Raw genomic sequence first — 17,426 nt, 5'->3', positions numbered from 1 at the left:
GGGCATCACAATGCCGGCGACGGCCGGGTATGGGCCCGACGCTCCAGCACCATCCATTTTCAGGGCTAGTTGATTCGGCAGATGAGTTGTTACACACTCCTTAGCGGATTCCAACTTCCACGGCCACCGTCCTGCTGTCTAGATCAACCAACACCTTTTCTGGGCTCTGATGAGCGTCGGCATCGGGCGCCTTAACCCAGCGTTCAGTTCATCCCGCAGCGCCAGTTCTGCTTACCAAAAGTGGCCCACTGAGCACTCGCATTCCACGGTGCGGCTCCACCCCAGCGAGCCAGCCCCCTTACCCATTGAAAGTTTGAGAATAGGTTGAGATCGTTTCAGTCACAGGACCTCTAATCATTCGCTTTACTGGCTAAAACTGAACACTGCCGAGTGCCAGTTATCCTGAGGGAAACTTTGGAGGGATCCAGCTACTAGATGGTTCGATTAGTCTTTCACTCCTAGACCTGGGTCGGACAACCGATTTGCACATCAGGACCGCTACAGACCTCCACCAGAGTTTCCTGTGGCTTCGCCCTGCCCAGGCATAGTTCACCATCTTTCGGGTCCTAGCACGGACACTCACGCTCCACCTCCCCGGCCCCACGAGGGGGCGGCAAGCGAGACGGGCCAGTGGTGTGCCGGGGGCTGCCAGGCGCGACACATGCCCCGGGATCCCATCTCAGCCGGCGCGCGCCGGCCCTCACCTTCATTGCGCCGCAGGCTTTCGACGACGGCCCCGACTCGCGCACGTGCTAGACTCCTTGGTCCGTGTTTCAAGATGGGTCGGGTGGGTAGCTGACATCGCCGTGGACCCCGGGCGCCGGAGCGCGGCCTGTCAAGCCTGGCCCGGTGGCACTGCACGGTCGGGGCGCACTGAGGACAGTCTGCCCCGGTTGACAGCGGCGGCAGGAGCCGGCGGGCCCGGTCCTGCACCCCTGCGTGAAACGCCGTGCTGCGGGGACGCCACCCGTGCCCCTCCCCCCCGGGAGGGCGAAGGGGGGGGAAAGGGGCGCCCCCCAACAAGGCGCCACCAATGGGGGGTGAGGAGGGCGTGGCGGCGGTCCTCTCCCTCGGCCCCGGGATTCAGCAAGACCTGCTGCCCGGGGGCTGTAACACCCGCCGCCGCTTGCACGGTGCCGGGCCACCTGCCCACCGGAGGCCTTCCCAGCCAACCCGGAGCCAGTTGTGGTGCACCGCCGCGGCGGAAATGCACCCGGCCAGGGCTGGCCGCTGTCCGGGCGGCGGTCCCCCGCAATGGCCCGCCCTGGCCGGCCTGCCCCCGCAGATGGGGTTTGCCCCGGGGGATGGAAGGGAGGCGGAGGCGAGGATCCGCCGAACCCGCACCGGCTGAGCACAACTCGCGGGGTTGAATCCTCCGGGTGGACTGCGTGGGCCCCACCCGTTTACCTCTTAATGGTTTCACGCACTCTTGAACTCTCTCTTCAAAGTTCTTTTCAACTTTCCCTTACGGTACTTGTTGGCTATCGGTCTTGTGCCGGTATTTAGGCTTAGATGGAGTTTACCACCCGCTTTGGGCTGCATTCCCAAGCAACGTGACTCCGAGAAGCCACAGGCCTGGCGCGCTGGGGGGCTGCTACCGGCCTCACACCGTCCACGGGCTGCGGCCTCGATCACAAGGACTTGGGTCCCCTGAGAGCGCCGCCGGGGAGGGGGGCTTCTGTACGCCACATGTCCCGCGCCCCATCGTGGGGTGGGGATTCAGCGCTGGGCTTTTCCCTCTTTGCTCGCTGTTACTGAGGGAATCCTCGTTAGTTTCTTTTCCTCCGCTGACTAATATGCTTAAATTCAGCGGGTCGCCACGTCTGATCTGAGGTCGCAAGCCCAAAGCTCGGCCGCGCTGCGCGCGCGCACGCGTGGAGATGGCCGCCTTTGTCTCCCCCCGCCTGCCAGCCCGCCTGCTACGCCCCTGCCCCCCGAGGGGGCCGGAGAAAGAGAGCGAGCGAGCGATGAGGAGAGACGGAGAGCCCCATCCCGGAGACAAGAACGGAAAAGGGAGCGCGGCAGAGACAGCCCTGCGCGGGAGGACCGGCTGGGCGGTGGCACGTGCGATGGCCTCGGTGGGGAGAGAGAGAGGAGCGATGACGCCCCTCGGGCGCGCCCTCAGACCGTGACAGAAGAGGAGGGGGGCGGGCGAAGGGAGAGGAGGGGGTCGGAACCCCCATCCCAGGCGCTGTCGCCTCCCACGCGTGCGTGGCAGCACGGCATGGTACTGCCATGGTTCCCACCCGCAGACAGCCGACTGCACAAGGGGGGAGGCCGGGGGCGAGGTCCGTGCCTCGACTCCCCTTCTCACCCTCCTCTCTCTTTCTCTCGGCCCTCAGCGGCGCCTTTCGACGCTGTCTCTGGCTCTCCCCAGGCCGCCGCGCCACCGCATCCACGGCGCGGCCCCAGCGAGGATGAGCTCCACCCAGCGGCTCGCTCCAGGAGGGGGGAGCAACGGAGCGCTCCCCGAGTCTGCATTTAGGGGGATGAAGGCCCTGCACGGCGACCACGACAACGATGACAACCGCGACAACGACGACGCCTGCTGGGCTGCAGGGAAGGGATCAAGGCCCGCCTAGGGAAACGCTTCCCTCGCCGAACCCCTGACCGCCTTCCCTCCGGGCACCGGCAGGATGCCGCCGCCACCGCTGCTGCCGCCGCCGCCCGCTGCAGGCAACGGGCCTGCAAGAAGACCCCAGCCACGCAACCGGGGTGGCCCCTGGACGGCGATTGATCGTCAAGTGACGCCCAGACAGGCGTAGCCCCTGGAGGAACCCAGGGCTGCAAGTGCGTTCAAAGTGTCGATGATCAGTGTGTCCTGCAATTCACATTAATTCTCGCAGCTAGCTGCGTTCTTCATTGACGCAAGAGCTGAGTGATCCACCGCTAAGAGTTGTCTGCCTTTCGGGCACTGCTCACGCTGAGTGGCCCCTTTTTGTTACTCTGGCGCTGAGGACGCTCGGGCGCGCCCCTGGCTTCGACCGTACGAGCACACAGAAAATGGAAGGGGAGGGGAAAAAAAACCACTGGAACAACCCACTCTCTGAAGGCCAGCCAAGAGGCGTGGGAGCCCGCGCCCCTGACCGCCTTCCCCCGCAAGGGGTGATGCCGACCTCACAAATGCCGTCCTTCAGAGGTGGCCCAGGCGCCCGGGCTTGGCCTGGCCTCCACGCGGAGGGCCAGGCGGCATGCACCAGAATGCAGGGGACATGGCAGCCCGCCGGCTTCTCTCTTTCACGGGACAACACGCACAAAACACACGGCACACGGCTGGGGGCGGGCAGCCATAGGCCCCTGCACCACGCCGGCTCTCCCTCGGCCCCAACACCGCGGGCCTCGCAGAGCGCCATTGCGCTGCTGCCCGGCCAGCTTTTCTCTTCCCCACTTCATGGCCTTTCCCCCGGGCTCGAGAGGGGCACGCGACAACGACCGGCCCCTGCCGGCACGCCTCCCGTGGGACCGCTCCCCCACCGGGCAGGCGAGCGACCGGCGGTCGCGCTCCGCCGCTGGCCCAGAGGCGGACGCCACTGAGGCCCGAGCCAGCATTGCCAGCGCCTGAGGCCTGCTGGACGGCAGAACCGGCCGCCGCCGGGGCCGCACTCCTGGGACCTCCGCCGCCGCGTCGCACCGCTGGGGCCCCTTGCCCCGGGCACGCAACGGCGGAAGGCGGTACGGCGCTGAGCCGGGGGGCAATGCCCTCTCTCCTCGTTTGCACGTGGAGACCGGGCGGGGAGAAGCGCCCCTGCGGCCACCCCGCATGCCTTCCTGTGGCCCACACACGGCTGGGAAGGGGGCTGGAGGACTCAACAAGCGGGGCCTGGGACGGGACCGCCGCCGGCCGACGGCGGGTGCCGTCCGGCCGACCGTCCCCACAGGGAGGGACACCCGTTGAGCGGCACCGCCACTGCTTGGCACAGGGTCGCCCGCGCTCGCGGGCCTCTGCCGCCGGAGGGCCCGCCGAGTGCTTGCTCCCCACCAGCAGGGGGGCAGTCGAGCCAGGGGACGGCTGGTGGACGACGGCCCCAGGGCTGCGCGTTTGAGGAGAAAAGGCCATCGAGGGGAGGAGAGGCGCCAGACGTGCCAGACGCGCCAGACATGGCGCCACACGCGCGAGAGACCACGGCGGCGGTCTGAGGAGAGAGAGCGCGGGGGGGCCCCGGCAGGCGCGGGGGATGCGGCTTGACCACCAAGAACACCTCGGGGGCACACGCGCATGCGCGCCATGAAGCGCGGCCTGGAACACCCGGAGGCCTCAGCCCTTGGAGTTTTTCTGCCCCACGCGAGAGGGGGGCCGCTCGGCCCGAGAGCAGGGAACTCTGCCGGCCGGCAAAGGCCCCGCTCCCCAGTGCGGGTAGGGCTGGAGGAGCCGCCTCCTCCGAGCACCGAAGGCGTCCCCGCCATCCGGCTCCCTAGGCCTTTCCACCTCAGCTGCCGACAGGTGCCACAGCTGGCTGGCCGGCCATCGCTGGACGGGCAAAGCAGCGAGGGAAGGGACGGGCGCGCCTCCGGGAGGGGCCGTGCCGATCACCCCTCCCTCCCGGCACCTGGGCAGCTTTCTCGCGTGCACGCCGAGGAGACCTGAGCTCAGGAGGACTCGGGCCGCGCCAGGGCGCCCACAGGCAGCACGCAGGCGACCGGCGTTCGGCGGCGCCGGCCACAGCGGCGAGAGGCTCGGGGGCCTGTGGCTGCACGCCCGCTCTCTGGCGGGGACGGACCGGCAGCAGACCGGCGCAAGGCTGGGTTGGGGGGGCGTGGTGTGGGGGGCGGGGGGAGACACCCGTTGTAGCGCGGGGTGAGCCCCACCCGAGCACACGGTGGCGGGCGCGCGTGGCGTGCCTCGCCACACTGAGCGGCTTTTGCCCCCTCTCCCCCTTCCGACCCCCCGTGCCCGGCGGTGCCGCGTGCCTCCGGTCCCTCTCTCTCACTAGGGCTGCGGTGCACGGCGAAGGGCGTGTGGCCCCCGGAGAGAACCTGGGCCGGCAGCTAGGGGCCGAGCATGCGAAAGGAGCGGGCGTGTGAGTGACGCCACGCATGCACCGCCGGCCGGCCGGCCCGGCACGACACGGCAGGTGCCAAGCCCCACCGGTAATGATCCTTCCGCAGGTTCACCTATGGAAACCTTGTTACGACTTTTACTTCCTCTAGGTAGTCAAGTTTGACCGTCTTCTCAACACTCTGGCAGGGCGGTGGCCGACCCCGCCGGGGCCGATCCGAGGACCTCACTAAAACCATCCAATCGCTAGTAGCGACAGGTGGTGTGTACAAAGGGCAGGGACTTAACATGAGCTAATGACCTGCACTTACAGGGAATTCCTCGTTCACGGGGAAGAATTGCAATCCCCGATCCCCATCACCAATGGGCTTCAACGGGTTACCCGCGCCTGCCGGCAGAGGGTAGGCACAAGCTGAGCCAGTCAGTGTAGCGCGCGTGAGGCCCAAGACATCTAAGGGCATCACAGACCTGTTATTGCTCAATCTCGGGTGGCTGAACGCCACTTGTCCCTCTAAGAAGTTGGACGCCGACCGCTCGGAGGTTGCGTAACTAGTTAGCATGCCAGAGTCTCGTTCCTTATCGGAATTAACCAGACAAATCGCTCCACCAACTAAGAACGGCCATGCACCACCACCCACAGAATCGAGAAAGAGCTCTCAATCTGTCAATCCTGTCTGTGTCCGGGCCGGGTGAGGTTTCCCATGTTGAGTCAAATTAAGCCGCAGCCTCCACTCCTGGTGGTGCACTTCCGTCAATTCCTTTAAGTTTCAGATTTGCAACCATACTTCCACTGGAACCCAAAGACTTGGGTTTCCCGGGAGCTGCCCGGTGGGTCACAGGAATAACGCTGCCGGATCGCCAGTCGGCATCGTTTATGGTTGGAACTACGACGGTATCTGATCATCTTCGAACCTCTGACTTCTGTTCTTGATTAATGAAAACATTCTTGGCAAATGCTTTTGCTCTAGGCCGTCTTGCGCCGGTCCAAGAATTTCACCTCTAGCGGCACAATACCAATGCCCCCAGCCGTCCCTCTTAATCATGGCCCCGTTTCCAAAAACCATCAAAATAGAACCGGAGTCCTAGTCCATTATTCCTAGCTGCAGTATGCCAGCGGCCAGCCTGCTTTGAACACTCCAATTTTCTCAAAGTAAATGCTTCGGGCCCCGCAGGACACTCAGCTAAGAGCATCGAGGGGGCGCCGAGAGGCAGGGGCTGGGACAGGTGGTGGTTCGCCTCGCGCCGGACCGCCAGCTCGATCCCAAGATCCAGCTACGAGCTTTTTAACTGCAGCAACTTTAAGATACGCTATTGGAGCTGGAATTACCGCGGCTGCTGGCACCAGACTTGCCCTCCAATGGATCCTCGCTCAAGGATTTAAAGTGCGCTCATTCCAATTACAGGGCCTCAAAAGAGTCCTGTATTGTTATTTTTTGTCACTACCTCCCCGGGTCGGGAGTGGGTAATTTGCGTGCCTGCTGCCTTCCTTGGATGTGGTAGCCATTTCTCAGGCTCCGTCTCCAGAATCGAACCCTGATTCCCCGTCACCCGTGGTCACCATAGTAGGCACAGACAGTACCATCGAAAGTTGATAGGGCAGACATTCGAATGGGTCATCGCCACCGCGGGGGCCTGCAATCGGCCCGAGGTTATCTAGAGTCACCAAAGCTGCCGGGCGGGCCCAGGTTGGTTTTGGTCTGATAAATGCACACATCCCCGGAGTTCGGCGCTCGTCGGCATGTATTAGCTCTAGAACTACCACAGTTATGCAAGGAGCGGGAGAGGAGCGACCAAAGGAACCATAACTGATTTAATGAGCCATTCGAAGTTTCACTATACCGCCTGTGTGTACTTAGACATGCATGGCTTAAGCTTTGAGACAAGCATATGCTACTGGCCGGATCAACCAGGTAGCTTCCATCCATGGTGGCGCTGCGCCACGGTGTGCGAGCGCCTGGACGGAGCACCTGGACGTGCCCGGCCCGCCGGCAAACCCGGCCTGTGCCAAACCCCGACCCCCAGGGCTTCTTTCGCCGCTCCGACCCGCGGGAGCACCATCAAGGACGAAGACATGGCGGCGGTCAGCGGCGTGGCCGCGATGGGCGCCAGCGGCCAGGCGGCGGCCGGCCGCATCACAGCCCGGCATCACCTGGGGGGGGAATAGCGCCACGCGCGAGGGACGCCCCTCGGCTACCGCTGAACCTGGCAGCCGGCCCTTCCCGCAACGCCGCGGGCAAGGAGCCGGGACCGCTGTGCAGATTTCGCCACTCGGATGGAGCGCGAGGGTTCGTCTCTCTCGCTTTTTTTCCCAGGGCCTGCGCCCCGGTTCGAGACACGGCCTTGCACTTGAAATGACGCAGGTGGCACGCAGAAGGGGGCTCGGCCGGGGCTGACCCACCCCCCCACCAAAGCCAAGAAAAACCCGCCCGCAGACCGGTCGCGGGCGAGCCACCAGCCACTGGCGAGGTTGGGCCGAGCGGGGCCCCGCTCACAGGGAGTGAACCCCGTCCCGGCGTGTCCCCCTACTGGGCCACGTGGAAAGCACCGGATGTGCTAGAGGAGGCAGCGACCCGACGAGGCAGGCGCGGCCCGGACACCGAGGCCCCTTTTCAGCCAGGGCGGCTCGCTCTGCAGCAGGCGGCAGAACGGCAAAAGAGCACACGGACCGGGCTCTGTTTCACCTGCATCCGCACCCCATCAGGTTCGGGCACTTTAGCCCTCTCTCTTTTCTCTCTCGCTGCTCTCCCTTGTCGCGGCTCAGCTCCAGCTGCACCGCCGCCCGGCGCGGCTCGCGGCCGGCACGCACACGGGTGCTACCCGGACCGGGGCCAGCACCGGTACCTCGCGTGGTTTTTTAAGGACACCTGGAGGCTCATGGGGCCACGTGGCCGTCACACAGCTCTGGATGCTAAAGACGCCCTTCCCCAGGCCAGCGGGAGGGGCGACACCTCACCTGCGACGGGAAGCGAATTGGAAAGGAGACCGCCCTGCCCGAGCACCGGACTCCCCCCGCCATGGCTTCCCCGTGACAGAGAAGCCTTGGAAGGAGAGCCGGCCCGCCGGGGGCCCTCTCCAACGCCACCCAAAAAGCCACATCGATCAGGCGCGGCTCCGAGAAGGAGCTGCGCCAATGGTGACCAGGGCCCCACAGCCACGGTCCTGGGAAAACGGCGACGGCTGCCCGGCCCACCTGCGGATCGGATTGCTCGCGGCAGCAGAGGAGCGCGGGGGGTGCTGCCACCCGGCCGCGGCCAACAACGGCTCCCCTTTCGGCTAGGCAACGGCGAGCCTGGACCGGCCCCTGCTGGGCCAGGAGGGGATTCGGCGCCCCCCCCCCCCCCCCCTTCCAGCCCGGGGCGGTCAGCTTTCCCTTCTGGAAAAAAAAAGCCAGGGGACAGCACGACAAAAAATGCACACGGAGGCGCATTCACAACGTCCCGTGCTAGCCATGGGGGCCGCAGGGCCAGGGGCACGGGGGGGGACTGAGGTACATGCCTCACTACCTCCCAACAACGGACCCACCGGCATCCCGCTTGCACCTTCATCAAAACGCTTCTCGGTGCCACAGCTTAGGGCTGTGAGAGAAAAATAAAAAGGCCCGCGGAGGCCTGGTGGGCACCCCCCCAACTCTTCCCGCCTCAACAAAAAGCAACGGACCCGGCACGGCAAACCCGGCCCCGCCCGGCATAAGCAGCTCAGTCAATCCGGCCACGACCGAGGTAGGCGAGGCACCGCCGTCTCGCCCAGGACCAGTCCGGGGGGACTCTCCATCGGCTGCCAGGCCCATAAAAAAAAAAAAAAAAAAACGAGAAAACTAGGCCAAAAAATTCTGCCCGCCACAACGCGGGTCCCCGGCTTAAGGCCAAGGAAGGGCGACGGCTTCAACAACGCTGGCCAGGGACCACCGCCGCCGCCGAGGCGGACCCATGGGCCCAAAAGAACAGCAAATGATTCTGGAGCACAGGCATTGCTTGGAGAAAACTCTCCCCTGCTTTGTCTGGGCAATCTTTAACCAGTGTGTTACATGGCTCTTGCTGCCAATTTCTTGCTCAACAGTGTGATAGATGAATCTGATTTGTGCTAACAATTGTAACTATATTTTAAATCTTTTAGAAAATATTTGTTCAAAAGTAAGAGAGGAAAAGGATATGGAATTAGTGACACAAAACAGATGTTTTCAGATGTTCATGAGAAAACAGGATGCAGGATGTAGTTTGAGATAAGTAACATCCCAAAAGGCAATAGGCCTCAGGATAATTAAAGAATTGGCCTTGAAATGGACAAAATTGGGATGATTCCAGGTATATATGAAATAATAAGGCTTCTTTTAGGAATATAATGCTGGCTTCTTGTGGTGGTTTGACAGGAAATGTGTTTTTTGGGATTCTGTGTTTTGGGCCAATGCATATTCAGGCTTTAATATTGGCATTTAACCTGGCCATTGGGACATTGGACACACCTCTGAGAACACTGGGTTAAAAGCAGAGCTTTCCCCTGGGAGGGTCCTTTTGGGTTTCCGGTGGGAAAGAGTTCGGTTCTCTCCCCCGGCCCAGCTGCTGGCTGGGCTGGGGGAGGGGAAAAGCCATGTGGCCGGGAGAGGTAGGCCTGACCCCGGGGGTGGAAGGGTGGAAGAGAGAGAGAGGGAGACACCAGGAGCCATCGGGCAGCCACCCCTGAGAGACACAGAGAGAGAGAGAGAGAGAGCCGCTGCCAGAGACTGTAACCTTGAAACTGGATAAACATGGGCCTGTGCCGACAGCACGGCTGGGACGGAGAAGAAGGGGGGGTGCAGCCAGCCGCTTGTAGGAGCTTTTAACCCCTTCTCGGAGAATGAGAACTTTACAGATCATTGACCTCTCCTAGAAGACAGAGTGGAAGATGAGGAAGGAATGTACAAGTGTGAGAGAGGTCTGGGCGAGTGAGAAATAGTGGAAGAATAGAGAAGAATCCTCGTGGGAAGAGATGATGGAGTGGCTTTTGCTGGACTCTTTTTGTACAGCCATGAACAGAACCATGTTCCTTGTGATGCAGAGACTGCATTCTAGGGGGAGGCAATGCCTCAGAATCAAGAGGGTTCAGTGTTGGTGCCCCTCGGCCCCAGGGGGTGGAAAAATATGGGTGGGACAGGTGTCCCAAAGGAGAGATTGTGGGGACAGGTGTCCCAAAGGAGAGACTGTGCCCTTTTTGGATCGGGACAGAGCATCCTTAAAAAGACAACCCTAGAAGCAGCTCTGGTCCATGTTCAGTGGTGAGAGCACTGGACATGAAAGGAAGAGGTCACGACGGCAGATGGACTCCGGGCGGTGCCACGAGTGACACGGAAACACACGAGGCTTCGGCTGTGTTCCAGGGAAGCCCATGGTACAAGAAGGACTCCTCTCCTCTTGATGAACTGAGGATTGATTGTTTGAAGAGTGGTGCTGGACTAAGAGTTGGTGATTTGAGGAATACATGTATTGTGTTGGGAATTTGGTGGGGGGAGGAGGAAATGTATTTGTAAGGTTTTCATTTTCCCTGTGCATGTGTTCCTTTTTATTTGTAGTTGTAGTGTAGTTAATAAAGTTTTGTTTTCTTTCTTCCCTAAGTAGGAGCCTGCTTTGCTTATTCCTGGTCACATCTCATAGCAGAAACCAGGAAGAAGGTATCTTCATGGGGGCACTGGCATTGTGCCAGTGTCAAACCATGACAGGGACCCATAAGTGAAATAATATAGTCTTTCACTCTGGGGTAAGACAAACAAATGAACAATTGTTGCCTCTAAATCCACAGTACTCTCTGAAAAAGCTGGAGGTAAAGATACAAGCTAATGTTTCCAAAATTAAACAGCAATACTGCCCACTCATACAGCAAAGCCTAAAAGAATGGGAGCTGTGGATACATTCCCAGACACCAAATGATAGGTATAAAATAGACTTAAGGGGATGGTTTGGGTCTGAACTGGGAGTATTAAATTCTATTGATCAAGAAGTCTTACTCAAGAAAGTAAGCACTGTGAGCTCTTATATTGGAAAGATACAAACTCCTCTCAGATCAACCCTGCTATCACTTGCCCATACCCAAAGCCTGGCAGCTAACCTATTAAGCACCCTGGCCAACAATACACAGCAGGATTTTCAAGCAGTTGGTGTCTTTATGGGAAAACCACAGGGTAACATTTCTTTAGCATTTCAATGTACACAAGCTCAGCTGTGTGTGGCTATGGTCTGTAATCTCAGGAAAACTGCCCGGAGCTCCCCATGAGCCTCATGGCCGCCTCTCACATGGGCTCCTGTGGGCTGTCCTGGCACAGCAGGGCCCGGTGCAGGTGCTCGGCTGCTCTGCTCCTGTCCTCTGCCAACTGGAGAGAGCCAGGAGGGTGCAGCTGGTGCAGGCTCAGCCCCTGGGCCGGGCTCTCCCTGTGGCCAGCACTGGACTCCCCTGGCCATGCAGCCCTGTGAGGCAGCCAGCAGCCACTGGGGCTGGGCTCTGGAGGGGGCACAGGGCTTGGTGCTGCCCAAGAAAAAATAAAGGAAAACTTCTGACCCCTGAGACAAATGGCAGTATTGGAGATACTTTTTGCAAGGGATGGACAAAATAATGACCCTGACAAGGTCAGGTGCACAGTGCAAATGTGGTGGAGCCATGCACAGCAGGGGCCATCTGAATACTCCAGCTTCATGGGAACAATGCATTTTGTGGATAACCAAGAGACAGTGAGTTCTGGAGCAAGCAAACTCAGGAATGATGAGACCATCGTCCATGGCCTGACACACACTCATGTCTCTGCTGTGCTCGAGTCTCAAGGATGAACAGGAAAAATTCAGAGAGAAGATGAGGAAGGAGATGAGCAAGGACAGTTCCCATGTGGCACCAGTGCAAACCAGAGGCCCCAGTGTCAGAGCCCAACATCCCCCAGCTAGGGGGAGGGAGTACACCCCACGAGTGGGCCTGTGGTTCTTCCATAAACATGGGCAAGACATGAGAGGGTGGAATGGAAAACTCATCTCTGTCCTAGCAGCATGGGTATGCGAGCTAAAGGAGGAAACTACTAAGAGAGGAATTTACACCCAAATGAATGCAGCCCCAGCTCCCCGTGACCGAGCTGCCAGGTATAGCAGAAAGGAGCATGATATGCCAGATCCCCTTGAAGGAATATCCAGAATATACGCCCAGGGAGGGCACGGTAGCCAGGACTAGAGAGACCCTGCCTCTAGCCAGGTAGAGGCCAGGGAAAATTGTGTCTTTTGGGCTGTTTGGATCACTGCCACACCAGAGCCATAGATATACAAGGCTTTTGTCCATACTGGTGCACAGTGTACTCTAATCCCTTCAGGACATGTGGATGCAGAACCCATTTCCATTGCCAGGGTGATGGGGGGATTGCAGCAGGTGATCCTGTTGGAAGCCAAGGTGAGCCTGACTGGGAAGGAGTGGCAGAAATTCCTATTGTGACTGGCCCAGAGGCCCCGTGTATTCTGGGCATAGACTTCCTCTGGTGGGGCTTTTAGAAAGACCTAAAGGGAATCAGGGGGGCTTTTGGAATAGCTGCTGTAGAGACAGAGAACATGAAGCAGTTGAACACCTTGCCTGGACTATCAGAAAACCCATCTGCAGCAGGACTCCTGAAGGTGGCAGAGCAACGAGTGCCGATTGCCACCTCGACGGTGCAACACCGGCAGTATCGAACAAATCGGGATGCCGTGATCCCCATGCACAAAATGATCCATGAGCTGGAGAGCCAAGGGCTGGACAACAAAACCCACTCACCCTTCAACAGCCCCATCTGGCCTGTGCACAATTCTGACAGAGAATGGAGATTGACTGTGGACTATCGTGCCTTGAATGAAGCGACTCCACCACTGAGCGCGGCTGGGCCGGACATGCTGGAACTCCAGTACGAGCTGGAGTCCAAGGCAGCAAAGTGGTACGCCACTGTTGGCATTGCTAACGCGTTTCTCTCCATTCCTCTGGCAGCAGAATGCAGGCCTCAGTTTGCTTTCACCTGGAGGGGCGTGCAGTACACCTGGAACCGACTGCCCCAGGGGTGGAAGCACAGCCCCACCATGTGCATGGACTGATCCAGGCTGCACTGGAAAAGGGTGAGGCTCAAGAATATCTGCAGTACATGGATGACATCATAGTGTGAGGGAACACAGCTATGGAAGTATTTGAGAAAGGAGAGAGGATCATCTAGATTCCCCTGGAAGCTGACTTCGCCATCAAGAAGAACAAAGTCAAGAGACCTGCCCGAGAGATCCAGTGCCTGGAAGTAAAGGGGCAAGATGGACAGTGTCAGATTCCCACTGAGGTCATCAACACAATCACCGTGATGTCTCCACCAACCAGCAAGAAGCCAGGGCTGGGGAAAAGGCTCTGCTCTGCTTACAGCATGGGCTGAGGGCCGGGAGAGCTCCATTTCCCCCTTGAGATGTTGGAGACAGGGCCTTTCACCCTCCTTACAGGGCTGCCCCTCGCTGCAGGCAGCCAAAGGAGCACGACGGCAAAAGGCCAAGGACAGCAAAGCAAAGAGCCAGCCCTGCAAACAGGGAGGCAAACCCAGCGTGGCACCCGAAAGTGCCTGCCGCTCTCATGTGTCCCTGCCCTGGGAATGCCAGGAATGCCCTTTGTCCAGAGGGCCTTTCTGTGGCCCCTCTTGGCTCAAAGCTGCTGCTCTTCTGGCTCAATGGGGCCTAAAGCCACAGAACTCGGCCTCCCCCACAGCAACAGGAACAAGACTCGGAGAGCAGACAGTGGAGCTCAATGCCTAAGGCTGAGGGGCCGGGGACTCCAGTCTGGAGCACATGTAGGACACACGCCCAGCCCCACAACTTCTGGCCTCACAGCCCTGAAAGGCCGGGACCAGGGTTCCACGCCTGATTCCAGGGGGTCCCTCCAACCGCCCACTGAGGAAGCGCCAGAGCAGCTGGCTGTCAGGAACAAGGCAGCTGCCAGGGGGCTGCTTGTGGCCTCTGACAGCCCCATTGCTCAGGGCTTGCCAGCGCCCCAGCCCCTCAGGCCCTGCCCCAGCCCGGCCAAGCTGCCCGGCAGCAGCGCCACAGCCCCACAGCAGCTCCAGAGCAGCCCCATCCAGAGGCACCTGGGAGCCCTCAGCAAGGCAGGCAGCAGCACACGGGCAGGAGGACACGGATGGCACTTCCTGCCTGGCACAGGGCTTGTGGCCATCTCCAGGCACCGCTCTGGCAGGGATCCCCACAGCTCCGGCCCCTGCCCAGCCGCTCTGTGCACAGCACAAAGGCTTCAGCAGAACCACCAAAGGCCAAGGGGCTTCTGGCCATTTCCCCTTGCCCACCGCATGCCTGGGCAGCTGGCTGAGCACAAGCACCCTTTTCCCCCTCTTCCCCTCTGCCCTACAGACCCTGGGCAGAAAAAAAGTCTCCTGAGATTCTTTGTATTATAACACAGTCTATATTTACATAGGAAAAAAATAGAATGGAAGAAAAGAAAATGGAAGAGAAGAAAAGAAAAATCTTAAAGAAAACTAAAAATCCCCACTGGCTCAGGTTGCCCCAGCAAAGAGAGCCTCCCGGATCAGCTCTCCTCAGAGCTCCAGCAGTGCAGCCAGCCGAGCCGTGACAGACGAGGCCGAGTCATCCATGCCCTGCGCAGCTGATCGTGCAGCCTCTGGAAGATGGAATATCGCCCACTGGCTGTTGCTCGGAGGACATGCAGTGTTTGAAATGCCAGCTCTGACACAGCACTGCTCATGTCCTCCGTCAGGCTTTCAAGGGCTGCAAGAGAGAGGAACAGAGCTGTGGTAAATAGGTATGATTTGTGCTGACAAAATTGAAACAGTAATCAATATGGATGCAGTAATTAATATTTGGAAAGAATAATAAAACAGTTAAAAGTTGTAATGCCAAGAAAAAAGGTAGAGGAGGGGTTCCACCCCCCCCTCCCTGCAGATGTTCAAGGACAGGAGGAAAATGCAGGAGATAACAGTTACTAAAAATTAACGGAAAGAAGGGAAAATCTGGTTGGGTCCCAGGAAAATGCCAGCTGTAAGAGATTTATTGCTTTGATGCTTAAATGTTAGTTTTGGATTACCTTGTACTGGCTTGGTGCGCATGTGTAACCCAAAGGTGAATTAAAGGACATTGAGGAAGAAGAGAGGCCTTCATCAAAAAACGACCCCCAAAGGCTTGTGCGACAACCAAAACGAGCGGTGGAGCATGCGCGGTAAAGGTGATGATGAGGGCGGAGTTAGAAGTGTGATGAATCGAAAATGGGAGGAGATGACATTGACACATGGCATAAAAGGGGGGAATCTTCACTTGGAAAGCTCGTACGTGAGGTGGCAAGGGTCCTGCACTCCATGACCCGCAGTTATCCTTTGCTTACGCGCTATTATTGGAACCAAATTATCCCTTATTTTATATCAAATAATATTGTCAGGATATATTTTCTAAACTATTCAATTAAGATTGCTGCTATCTCAAATATTGTTTGGTTTTTTATGATGGGATAATTGGGCAAACATAACAGAGCCAAGGTCAGATCCCAGATCTGTGGGGAGCCAAGGAGAGCCTGCTGCCAGAGCCTTCCCAGCCGGCTCTTGCCATGGAGCAGGAGCAAGGGGATCAGCCCGGAGCTGCTGGCCAAGAATGGGCCACGAGGCCCTGAAATCTCAGGGTGCTCTGCCCCCGGGAGCAGAGCCCTCCGCAGCCGGGGCAGGGCTTGCAGCTGTCCCCGGCAGCCCCCGCTGTCAGCCCGCTGGCCTCACTCACCAGTGCAGATCAGCTGCAGCTCTTGCTGCTGCCCCCGCAGGTGCCGCCCGGCCATGCCTGTGAACACAGAGCCTGTCAGGGCGCCAGCGGCACAGCTCCCTGCCGGCGGCGCTGCCAGCCCTGCGGCCACACGGGCTGCTGGCCCGGCAGGGCTTAGCCCGGGCCCTTGCCGCACGCTGCCTCCCCAGGGCACGGCTGCCAGAGGGCGGCAGCAGCAATGCCCAGGCCGGGCGGGGCTCCACAGCGCCGGGCCCGGCTGGCGCTGCCGGGGCAGCAGGCGGGGCTGGGGCCGAGGTGCGGCGGGCCGGGCGGGGGAGGGAGCCCGGGCTCGTGGCTCACCCATGAACCTGATGGCCGCCTCTCGCAGGGACTCCTGTGGGCTCCGCAGATAGCGCAGGGCCCGGCGCAGGTGCTCGGCCGCTCTGCTCCTGTCCTCTGCCAGCTGCAGAGAGCGGCAGGAGGGAAGGGTTGGCGCAGGCTCAGCCCCTGGGCCGGGCGCTGCCTGCGCCCAGCCCCGGCCTCCCCTGGCCGCACAGGCCTGAGGCGCGGCCAGCAGCCGCTGGCCAAGGGCTCCCGAGGGCAGGGGGCAGAGGGCTGGCTGCTGCCCGGGGAGCCGCGGTGCCGGCCCGCAGCCCCGCCGGGCCGGGGCTCCATGGGCGCCTGGCTGGGGCCCACGGGAGCCTGGAGGAGAGCCCCCGTGGCCTCTGGCCGCAGCAGCGGGCAGGGGCACAGCTGCCAGCCCCGCACACTGAGCGCCGCCCTCAGGGGCCTTCTCCAGGCTGAGCCTGGGGGTTCTCGGCTCCACTTACCAGGCACTCGCCAAACCTCCATGTCTGATCCACCTGGAGCATTTCTTCGAGATTCCTCCTCTTTAGGAATCTGGCTGAAGAATGCAGTACTACGCAGGAGGCCTGGAGAGCAGCAGAGAGGCACAGATGGCCCCACAGGCCAGGGCACAGGAGCATCCCAGTGCTACAGCCTGGAGGAGGCTGCAGCCCGCAAGGTGCCAGGGCAGGAGGCAGCCCAGTCCCCTCCCAGGGGGACAGCAGGTGGCCACAGGTCATCACCTTAGCAACAATCTGATTCTCATCATGGCAGTGGAAGTAGAGTGGCACCAGGCTCTGGCGTACGTGGCACTTCAGGGCCTTTCTTCCATCTTCTGTTAATAAGTCCAGCATCTCTTGAAAGACACACATGCAGTTCAGCTGCACCTGGATATCATCCTTTATGAAAGGAAGGGCAAAAGACCTCAGCATCAGCTGCTTCAGGCCCCCCAGGGCACAGGCCTGCATCTGCACAGGGCACCAAGTGTCCGGGCAGCAGCCGGTGGCCGAGGCTGTGGGCACAGAGCCTTACGTGGTCAAAGAGTGGCAGGAGCGCCTCAGCCAGCTGCAGGGCAATGGGGGTGCGTATTGGGGCACCATTATCCAGGAGCAAATATCGCAGTAGAAGAATAGTCATCCTGATCATGTGGCTATCATTTTCCTGCAGGAGCTCCACAAGACTTTCAGTCAGGCTCCCCATTTCTTCAGCCTGTGCGGAACACAAGTCTGTGAAAGGCCAGCCTGCTGCCGCAGGGCCCAGAGGCCAAAGGCCTGTCCCAAAGCACTGGAGCAGCTGAAGTGGGAGGCAGGAGAGCTGGGAGCAGCTGCCCCAGCGCCCCAAGCCCAGGCAAGGCCAAGCGACTGCCTTGCCCAGCCCCACGC

General features: G+C 60.2%; 1 non-coding gene across 1 annotated transcript; it reads right to left on the bottom strand.

Annotated features, from left to right (window-relative positions):
- Nucleotides 1–2,745: 2,745 nt before the first annotated feature.
- On the bottom strand, nucleotides 2,746–2,898 carry LOC139603530 (5.8S ribosomal RNA). The gene has a single exon (XR_011683709.1). It is a non-coding gene; the product is annotated as a 5.8S ribosomal RNA (ribosomal RNA).
- Between the last annotated feature and the right edge of the window lie 14,528 nt (nucleotides 2,899–17,426).

Source organism: Agelaius tricolor, unplaced genomic scaffold (genome assembly GCF_023055355.1).
Source record: "Agelaius tricolor isolate 1412-34295 unplaced genomic scaffold, bAgeTri1.0.p SCAF_39, whole genome shotgun sequence".
NCBI classification, from domain to species: Eukaryota; Metazoa; Chordata; class Aves; order Passeriformes; family Icteridae; genus Agelaius; species Agelaius tricolor.
The sequence above is the reverse complement of the archived record's forward strand: the minus strand, read 5'-3'. Positions and strand labels throughout refer to the sequence as shown.